General features: G+C 39.3%; 1 non-coding gene across 1 annotated transcript; it reads left to right on the top strand.

Annotated features, from left to right (window-relative positions):
- Nucleotides 1-10,516: 10,516 nt before the first annotated feature.
- On the top strand, nt 10,517-10,623 carry LOC141602814 (small nucleolar RNA R71). The gene has a single exon (XR_012524722.1). It is a non-coding gene; the product is annotated as a small nucleolar RNA R71 (small nucleolar RNA).
- Nucleotides 10,624-11,420: the final 797 nt, after the last annotated feature.

The following is an 11,420-nucleotide window of genomic DNA, read 5'->3' as shown; positions in this document are numbered from 1 at the left end:
GCAAACACGGATTAATTTTAGTAATATAACTTCTTAAATTACTAAATAAAATCTTATTTAATCACATTATAATAAGACGTCATTTTCTCTCTTATGATAATTATAACTAACTTATCATTCTCATCTCGCGTGTTTCGCAAACACGGATTAATTTTAGTAATATAACTTCTTAAATTACTAAATAAAATCTTATTTAATCACATTATAATAAAACGTCATTTTCTCTCTTATGATAATGATTTGTTCAATTTTAAGGAATTAATTAATCTGTATCGACATACAATTAATTAACCTTTTCAATTAAGGGAATCGTCCTTTATGTGTGACCTCAAGGGATCAACTGATCATCACCGTTGCACGACAGTAATGGCAAACTCTAGCCAGCCAATCATTATCGATATGTGTGGACCAGTTGACTATATATATGTAATGTATCATCCCTTTCGTATTCTTGGTATAAGATTTAAATATGTGATCAATATGATCGACAATTGTGATCGCATTATTGTTGGGGGCACTTACTCCAACACTCCCATCATCATTAAACCCCGGACATAAAGCATCGGCCATCCTAGTCACAAGACCACGCATCACAATTCCCTTTGATTTTGTCGCACCCCTTGATAGATTTCGAAATCGAACAAGTAATTCAAGAGTGGGATTAAAGTTGTACTTTGGCAAACCTTGGACATTCAAATATGACTTAAGAAAAGTCATGTCAAGTTGACTCACACATCCCGTGTCACTTCTACCATGAATAGTCCCCGCTATAAATTGATGCCACATCCTAATAACCGGGTGATGAATGCAAAAGGCATGACACCTCTTAAAACCCTCTAATTCCAACCCGGTGATTGCTCTCCAAAAATGTGACTCCGTGAACCCCACGGGTTTTTCAAGGTACCCAAATGTAATTGATGGGTCTCATTACACAACCTAAATTCCAAAGACACCCCATATGTCTCTCCTTCAAATACTTTGAGACTAGACAAGAATTCCAAGGTTAGGCTAAGATATGTTTCCTCATGCATATTAAATAAAGTCTCAAGACCCATTTCTCTAAATAAGGACTCGTTTCGTCCTTCAATACCAACTTTATCCAAAGTTTGAAGACAAATGAAACGAGTGGGTTCGAACTCCTAACCAAGTAGTTTCAAAAATCGTCTCCTATGCTCGTTTTTGATGAATACTATCTCCGGGAAATTATCAAGTTGCTCAATCTCCGGTACTAACTCTTCTTCTTGCATTTGGTACTCCGGTGGAGCATTAGAATTTCTTCCTTTTCTTCTTTTTGATCCCTTAGAAGTAGTAGCCTTACTCTTGCCCCAAAAATTCATTGTTGTAGTCTTGAAACCCACCAAGTATCACTACTCAAGAATTCCACAAATCTTCACAAATAAGAGCCAAACAACCTTGAAAATGCCTTACTAGAACACTAAAAGCAATGTAGTGAAGCTAGAAGGCAAAAATCAAACCCGAAAATCAATTGTTGCTTACGGATTTTTGGAGCTCCAATTTTTGAAATGATGAAAATGGGTGATTTTGAGCAAATAGAAGGTTGGAAAGTTGGTTTTTATTGTGTAGAAATGGATTAGAATGATTTTTATAGTAATTAGATGGTGAGTTGGTTGGATTTTATGGTTATTTGGGTGAGTTTTGTGAGTTGAGGTTGAGCTTGAAGGTAGAAGATGAAGATGGTAGGTGAGTGTAGAGTGTAGAGTGTAGAGTGAAATTTATGGCTGAAAAACAAGGCATTCACGGGTTATAGGCTGAACACGGGTGGGGTAGTATTATTCTGCCCGTGATTCTGGGAAAATCCAGCATTCAGAGGGTGGACCCGCTCCAGACAGATATGACCCGCTCGGGTTGACTAAGAACCCGCTCCAGACAAATTCAACCCGCTCGGGTTGACAGTAAAGACGAGCGTCTTTCTTAAAATCTGCTCGGATTCTTTGTCAGGAACTTTTCTTTCTTTTCTTGTCCTTCAATCCGCTCGGATTTGTCTCGGGATGCGCATCTTTTTTGAAATTTTGGCCCAACACCTTTCTCATGATAACACTGATCGGAGCCATTTGGTGTTCACAATTAAGCATATGTGGTCGTTGGTCAATGGTCGATACAAAACACAATTTATACTCCACGAGCAACTCTACAATTAGCAAAGAGGCAAGTAAAGGTCGGATCCCAAGGGACGGGTATTGAAATGAGAATTCTATTGTAACTAGTAGTGTCTAGGGGTGTCACAAATTTGGTTGACGTAGAAGGTTACTAAACTAAAATAACAATGAAAGTAAACTAGCAAGATGAATAAAATAAGGGGTGTAAACAATTGATTAAAGGCACTAGGGTGTCATGGGCTCATAGGGGATTCATGGCATATGATCATACAAACATGTTCTCAAATTATAAGCAAGCAATTATTGTTGTGATGGATTGAGTTGGGTTATATCTTACAATCCTAGGAAAGTTTGGGTCCCGGAGCCGAATCGATTAGATTGTACAACACCTACAAGTCGACTTAATCTTTCCTACTCAACACATGCATGGTCTAACAAGACTCGAGTTGGTTTATGTCTTACAAGTCAAGTTGAAAGGATAGAAGATGATAGTAAATGCAAGGATTCATAGGCTTAGCATTTCATCAAATATAACATGTGCATGTATTAAGATCAAAACAAGCAAGCAAATAAGATATGAAAGCATATTAATTTAAGCATGAATCATTCCCCATGTTGGTTTCCCCTAATCACCCATTAAACCCTAGCTAAGAGACTACTCACTCATTATCATATTGATCATGCTAGAAAGGTTGTCAATCATACTAACATAATGAAACATGATGAATAAATGAAAGTAATTAGCAATAATTAAAAAAGGGATTAAGAGATTATACCTACTAATCATTCCAATAATAAAGATGCAAAGAATAATAGAAGAACTTGATGATTGATGGAAGGTTGTCAATCTCCCAATAAACCCAATAATCTTCTAATTACCCAAAATAAAGGAAGAACAAGAGAGAGATTAAAGAACTAAAACTTGAATTAGAACTTGATTAATATTTGATTACAATATTGAAGAGAGATTTGATTGATATTAACTACACTAATTATTGATAAGAAGAACATGCTCCTCTAATTAGACTAATGGGGTATTTATAGTGAAAATTAGGGAGGATGCATTAGGGTTAACTAAGGGCTAAACTAGTAATTACACTTTTTAAGTTGAGCAAGGAGACTCCGGTATTGTCCGAGAGAAGGGCTTCTCTTATCGTGGCTTGAAGAACGAAACGTCTTTGTCTCAAATCCGTGCGGATGGGAGTCGGGACGGCCGGATCTGGGCTGGAGAATCCGAGCGGATTCTTGGTCAAGACGCTCGGATTGGCGAGGTGGAATCCGAGCGGATTCCTTAGAGGGACGCTCGGACTGGCGAGGGCGGACGAACGGATTGTGTACAATTCGTTCGGATTGTCTGGCAGCAGCTTTTCTTCTTCTTTTCTTCATGAATTCCTTGGGGATTTCCTTGGGGACTCAAGGATCCTTTTCTCAACAATGCTTTTCTACTATAATATGTACAAAGGCCTTCTAGTCTTGTTTCTCCTTGATGCTTGGTCATTGAATACAATCAATTTAGCCTCGTTTTGCCATGAAAATGCAAGATTCTTACTCCTTTCCTACCAAGGGATCAAAATCTCAAAGAATTTGCAAAACAAAGAACTAAAGATAAGAAATGACCCAAATAGGCACTAAAAAGCATGGAAACAATGGTAATTCGGGGGCTAAATATGCGCCAATTATGGTCGCATCAAATATCCCCAAACCGAACCTTTGCTCGTCCCGAGTAAAGAGGTGACAAAGACTAGGACCAAAACTAACCTAACCTAATAATAATAGCCGATATGAGACAATTAGCGGGTCTCACTCCGCCCCTTCAACTCACAACAAGACAACCATGAGGTAGGATGCCTTCTTGCAAGGCAAGGTGGGTCTTGCCAAAATGGCGACACATCCAAACATTAAGCACACAAAAACACATAATGGATGCATCTACAAAAGAATAGCCACTTTCCTCATCTAAGTGGCGGAAATTATCTATAAGGGAAGCAATTCAAGGGTACACAATCCTTCATAGATGCAATTTGTTCAAACTACTAAGCCTAGAAGGATACCAATAAATCACCTCCAAAAGATGTCAAGCTAGGGTACCTTTGTCCTCAATCGTTAAATGCTTTTGTCAAGAGTAGACTCCCTATGGTGTTAGAAACACTGGAGGATCGCGGAATTCCCCCTCTTGCCTAGACAAGAAGAAGGGTCGTCCCCTCTCTACCATGCACAAAAATGGATATGATGGATAAAGGGATCGATAGTAATTGAGTTTCATTTGGGGAGTTTGCTTTTGTTTTTGTTTTTCCCCCCAATTTCTTGTGGCATATAACATTTGAGAACACTTTCTTTTTGCCATTTCTTTTGATCATTTGACATTTTCAATACTTGACAACGTTTTTGCATTTCTTTTTGAACATTTTCAAAGTCACCCCAATTAGTAACGAGGGTGCCTTGTATTTGAAGTATAGGAGTTCTATTTTTGCTCCTCTTTTCATTTGATGCATTTTTGCAAACTTTCTTTCACTTTTCATTTCATTGAACTCAAATTTATTTCTTTTTGTGCCCATTCCCTTTGATGACAAAAATGTGGTAGAACATGGATGAATGATAGAAGTATGCATGGTTTCAAGGGTCACCTTGGAATAAACGGTAGCCAAGGAGTTATCACACCACAAGGTACTCTTGACTAGGCCTTAAACCATGGGTCAAAGGATACTAGCATGACACATCCTAGGGTGTTTTACAAGCATTCTAACAAGCAAAGTCTTAAGAATAAAAAGCATCTACTAGGGCCTATATACACTTGTCAAGCTTCCCAAATAGACGGTTTTGCAAAATTTTTCTAACATGCAAACTACATGCCATGATGCAACTAACATTTATACATCCTAATGCAAATGATTCTACCAACTAGTATGCCATATAAACTAAGTGCAAGTCCTAAGTTCACATTGTTTTTACCGCATCAATCAAAATAAAGCCACATAGTCATTAACATAGAGAGGAAAAAGGAGATTGGAAAGATCATACCATGCGGTCTTCAATATCCTCATGTCTCGGATGTGGCGTAGTCGATCAAAGTGAACAAGGATAAACAAACACAATATATACAAGACAATATATACAAAGGAAATGAACTTGTTTTTGGTTTTTCAATTTTTTCGATTTTTTTGATTTTTTTTTTTTTGAAATTTTTCAATTTTTATGGTTTTTGAATAAAAGTTAAGTGTTAGAATTCCCATCCCCACACTAATATGGGCATTGTCCTCAATGGCCAAAATGATGGAAATTATGCAAAATGATGCATGATTTCTATACTAAATGCAATTCTACACTAAGCTACACTACATGATGCATGGTTTTTGTTATGACGGAGAGGATAATTTAGATTACCTCCCGTTGTGTATGCATTAACTTCCCCAAACCAAATAAGACACTATTGCTAATGTCAAAGCATGGGTATAGTTCATGCACACACTATGCTATGCATGAAATTAGATTGTCATTTTGGATTTTCAAAAAAATGGGAACAATAAAGAACACCTCAATGGTACCGAGGTGTGAGTCCTTTGATGTTGCTAGGACTCCTCCAACAATGATCAAAATGAAATAAAATACAAAGAGATATAGACATACCATGGGAGTGTAGGAGTCTCCAAGGCTAGTCTTCCATCATGCTATCATCATCACCACTTCCCTCATGAGAAGTGGTCACATTGCCACTTTCCTTGGCACTTTCTTCATCACTTTCTTCATCATCATCTTCACCATCTCCTTCATCATCTCCACTTGCTTCTTCCTCAATGTTATCATCAAATTCTTCACCATTTACAACAACCTCATTGTCTTCCACCACGTCCCTAGATGCACCCGGAAATAAGGCTTCTTTATCCGCCCAACTAGGCAAAGGACAAGATGGATCAAGGAGTCCTTGCCTAGCTAGATGTAAGAGGGGAGGATATTGAGCCAAATAAGCATTCTTCCGATCTTCGTAAGCTTGCTTGTGCATGGCTTGCATAAGAAGAGTGACATAGTCTTTTCCAATTTCAACTCCTTGCGGTTTTAACTCTTCATATTCAAAGGGGTAAGGTGGTATGACAATGGAAGAGGAGGGAGTCTCATGATCACCCTTTTGTTGTTGAATGATGTACTCGGCTTCCTTGGATAGGGGAAGTAAATAGTTGGCCCGGTGGACACTAAGACGGCAAATCTTGGCGGGTAAAGTGAATGATCGAGCCTCACTAGTAAGCCACCCATACTTGTTGTCAAGGGGATTGTGAGCAACCCACTTAAACTTGTTAATCATGATGGACATATCAATAAGATGGCCACCTTCCTTTGCCTTGTACTTGCTATCCTTATTGAAATTAGGATCAAAGTGCTTGGCTAGGACCGTGACAAGGCCGCCATTAACAATAACGGTTTGACCCTTCTTCCCACTATCTACATGGAGCCATCTATCAACCAATAGCCTCAAAGAATTGTAAGGCTTGGTGTGAATTCTTCCAATATTCAAAGTTGATTCAAGGAGAATAAAATCGAGTCCCGTGAAATGATTGGTGTCTTTTCTAGCAATTATGGTATTTCCCACAACTTTGTGCCATACTCTTATGCCCGGATGATGGACCAAAAGAGAACGACAAGCATGAAAATCTTCAAATTTCTTCCCGGAGATTGCCTCCCAAAGAGGCTCGGGGTCATACTTACCATATTGCTTATAATATTTATGTGCATCGCTAAGACCCAAAATTCCACCCAATTCCGGAAAGGTAATGCGTCTACTAGTGTTAGCTAGACGAAACTCAATATTTTCCCTATTCTCAACTTTTGTCACTTTTAAAGAACTTAAGAATTCCAAGACAAGGGAGGGGTATGTTACTTCCTTCATTTCAAACAATTTCTTCAAACCCATGGCATTGAAAAAGACTCTTGTTTGTTCAAGAACACCTAACTTCTCTAAAGCATCTTGACATATGAATTTGGTGGATTGGATTTGTTTCATAGCAAACTTGACAAATGTATTTCTATGGGTATCGGAGATGAAAGTTACCTCCGGATAATGTAAGAGTTGATCGATTACCGGAGTAGAAGGTGATGCTCCCATAGAAATTTGTTGTTGTTGCACTTCCAAGCTTGGTGTTGCTACCACCATTGCCAAAGCTTTCTTTGTTTGTAGAGCTTTTTGCCTTTGAGAGAGAGCCTTTGCTTTTGGTGCCTTTGTTGCTCCCTTTGTTCTTGCCATTTGATGAACTAACCAAGTAAAGAGTCAAAAATCTTCAATTTGTAAAATGCCCAAATCGATTTGGAAGTGAAAGGCTTTGCCTTTATGAAATCAAAAAAAATCGACTCAAAGGTGAAGATTTTGTGCTTGGTTTTGATTGTTATTGAAGATGGAGTGATTGATTTGTTGTTTGAAGGATGGTTTGATTTGATTTTGGTGAGTTTTGTTGAGGGTTTTTGTTTTTGAGATGGAGAGGATGAGGGTTTTGTTGTTATGGGTAGTGTTTATGAATGAATGAATGAATGAATGAATGAAGGTGGGATGGGTATTTAAAGAGCTCGACAATTTCAAAACGCAGGGACAATCCGTGCGGATTGGGCGCAATCCGTGCGGATTCTTCAGCTTCAAAAATTCAAAAATCCCGCCTAGAGACGGGCGGATTAAGGGAATCCGCTCGGATTCTTTTTGTGAGACGGGCGGATTTTGTGCAGGACGGACGGATTTCTATCCAGAGATTTTTCTTTGTTTTTCCCAGCTGCAAGACGGGCGTCTTGTTCACAAGACGGACGGATTCTGTGAGACTAGCGTCTTTCCAGAAATCCACTCGGATTCTTCAACAGTCAAGAATTTTTGCAATTTCAGCTCAGCCCAAGACGGGCGTCTTCTTAGCAGGACGCTCGGATCTTCTTCAGACGGGCGGATTCTCAGGAATCCGCTCGGATTGGTCCTTGTGTACACGGATTCAGTTCCATCCGTGCACAAACTCATTCCCTTATCATTCTTTCTTTATTTCTTTCAAATCTTGTGTTCTTCATTGTGGGGGCACTACTAAGGCATGAATAGCCTAGGCAATTGCCATCCCCACACTAAGGTAAAGCACTACACATCAATTAAAATTGTTAATCCCTCCCTCACTTCTCTCTTTTCATGACAATTATTTTGATCAAAGTAAATAAAATCCAAAAATGACAAAAATGCAATACAAAAATTGAAAAGCAAGTTAGGGAGTTAGAAATATTTACAAGTGGTGGTTTAGGGAGGACTCCACCAAACTCTCATTCTTGATGAGATGTCAAGGGGGCATGTTCAAGGTGTTGTTGATGTTGCTCAACACCTTAAAGAAGTAATCAAAAGCTTGTTCATTGTTGTGGTAGAGGTCCTCAATAGACCGTGGCTCTTGTTGTTGATCATGATCGATGGCATGCCCAATGTAGGGATTAAAAATCCCTTCAAATTCGTCGTCCCAAAGACCACAAACTTCATTGAGTTGATCATTGAAAATCTCTTGCTTAGATGGAGACAACTCTCCCAATTTCTTCTCTTGGCCAATGAGGCCATCATCTTCTTCCTTGGTTGATTTTGATGAGCTTTGCAAGCTCTCCTTGTCACAATTCACTTGCTCTTTGAATGGAGCATCTTCAATTTTCTTCCTCCATTGGAGTTCCGATTTCTTCCTTTCATCTTTCCGGCTATAATGATCAATCATGAAACATGGCTCATGCAAACGAGGAGCTCTCATGGTCTTGTCAAGATTAAAAGTTATGCTTTCATCTCCCACTTCTAGAGTGAGCTCTCCATGTTTCACATCAATCACCGCACCCGCGGTGTGTAGAAAAGGTCTTCCTAAGATGATTGGAATGTTGGAATCTTCCTCCATATCAACAATGACAAAGTCCACCGGGATGAAAAACTTCCCAATTCGCACGGGGACATCTTCCCATATCCCTAGTGGTGTCTTCGTCGATATATCGGCCATTTGAAGAGTGATATTGGTGCACTTAAGCTCTCCCATTCCCAACCTTTTACTCACCGAGTACGGCATGACACTCACACTAGCCCCTAGATCACATAAGGCTTTGTTGATCGTTGTGTCGCCAATGGTACACGGTATTGAGAAGCTTCCCGGATCCTTTAACTTTGGAGGTGAACTTCCTTGAAGTATTGCACTACTCACCTTAGTGAAGGCGATAGTCTCAAGTTTCTGGATCGACTTCTTCTTTGTGAGGATATCTTTCATGTACTTTGCATAGGCCGGAACGTGATTGATTAATTCCGTGAAAGGAATTGAGACTTCTAAGTTCTTCACAATTTCCATGAACTTTCCAAGTTGATCATCAAATTTGGGCTTGGCTTGACGACTTGGAAAAGGAAGTCTAACCACAATGGGTTCCTTCTCTTTGGCTTTGTCTTCATTTTTCTTTGAACTTTCTTCTTTTGATGATTCCCCTTCTTTGGGACTTTGCACAACAACTTCATTTTCACTAGCTTTCACAACTTCATTCTCAACTTGCTCCTTTGGTGCTTCATATCTTGTACCACTTCTCAAGTGAATGGCACTAACCGTTTCATGTCTAGGGGGATTACTTTGAGGTGGTAATTGCCCCTTTGTCTTTGTGAGCTTGAAGATGCTAGTTGAGTCAATTGTGTTTCCAACATCTTGGTGTGAGCTAGAATGTTGTTGATGGTGGTGTCTTTTGCTTGGCTATCTTTTTGCATTTGAGTGAAAAATTCTTGTTGATTCTTTTGCATTTGGAGGACCGCTTTTTGGACATCAAAACCTTGGTCATTTTGGTGATTGTATGGATTTTGATTTTGGTAACCTTGGTTTTGATTGTAAAAGGGTCTTTGATTTTGATTTCTCATGGGTGGTGGAGTGTATGTTGTTTGAGGGTTTTGAACATTTTTGCTTTTGTATGAGAGATTTGGATGGAACTTGGTGTTTTCATTGTAAAAATTTGAATAAGGGGTACCACTTTTGTAAGCTTGGAAAGCATTAACTTGTTCGGTTGTTCCCCTACATTCACTTGAGTCATGACCCAAGGTTCCACAATTCTCACATATCCCACTTGGGATTGATGAGGATGCCGTCATGGCATTGACATGATGCTTTGATGTTTTTGATTTTTCCTCAAGCCTAGCCATAGCTTGTTCAAACTTCAAGTTGATTGTGTCAATGTGAGCACTAAGTTGAGCACCTAATTGAGTCACGGTGTCCACTTCATACTTTCCTCCTCTAGTAGCCTTGCGAGGCCTACTATATTGTGAATTATGGACCGCCATTTCCTCAATCTTGTTACATGTTTGATTGTCATCAACTTCGGTGAACATTCCATTTGATCCCATATTGAGAACGTTCCTTGAATCTTCATATAAACCATTCCAAAATTGTTGCACTAAAAACCATTCGCTAAGTCCATGGTGAGGACATGAGCGACAAATACCTTTGAACCGCTCCCAAGCTTCATACAAAGATTCTTCATCCCTTTGCTTAAAACCCGTAATTTGAGCTCTTAGCATGTTAGTCTTTTCCTGGGTAGAATTTTTGTAGAAAGCTAGAGCTAGCTTCTTCCAAGAATCTATTCCAAGGGTGGCCTTATCAAGGCCCTTCAACCATTGCTTTGCGGTGCCGATTAACGAAAAAGGAAATAAGACCCATCTTATTTGGTCTTGAGTCACGCCCGTTTGAGAGATAGCTTCACAATAATCGCAAAAGGTTTCCATATGAGAATGAGGGTCCTCACTAGGCATTCCCCCGAATTGGCTCCTCTCAACTAGTTGGATGAAGGCGGACTTGGCAATAATGTTTCCGGTGAGATGTTGTGGGGTAGGAGTACCATTTGGTAGATCCTCCTCGGTGGGTATAGAGTGTGACGAGAATTTAGGCATTGTAGGTGGATTTTGTGGGGTATTGTTTAATGGGTTCTCTTCTCCTTCTATTGCGAAAGGATTGACAAACTCACTAGTGGGTTGAACAACTTCACCAACACCTCCCAAATTCCTCCTAACAAGTCTTCTATTATTCGTCAAGGTTCTTTCGATTTCAAGGTCAAAAGGTAACAAATTTCTTTGTAACCTTCTAGACATGCAAAATATCAAACAACTCGAAAACAATTAGAACAAACCTTGAGGAGTTTTACTTCCCCAAGGTGAAAAAGACACAACTAAAAACAATAAAAGAAATCTTAAATCAATTAAACACCGTCCCCGCAACAACGCGCCATTTTTGATCGGAGCCATTTGGTGTTCACAATTAAGCATATGTGGTCGTTGGTCAATGGTCGATACAAAACACAATTTATACTCCACGAGCAACT

The sequence above is a fragment of the Silene latifolia genome, chromosome 9 (assembly GCF_048544455.1).
Source record: "Silene latifolia isolate original U9 population chromosome 9, ASM4854445v1, whole genome shotgun sequence".
Classification (NCBI taxonomy): domain Eukaryota; kingdom Viridiplantae; phylum Streptophyta; class Magnoliopsida; order Caryophyllales; family Caryophyllaceae; genus Silene; species Silene latifolia.
The sequence above is the reverse complement of the archived record's forward strand: the minus strand, read 5'-3'. Positions and strand labels throughout refer to the sequence as shown.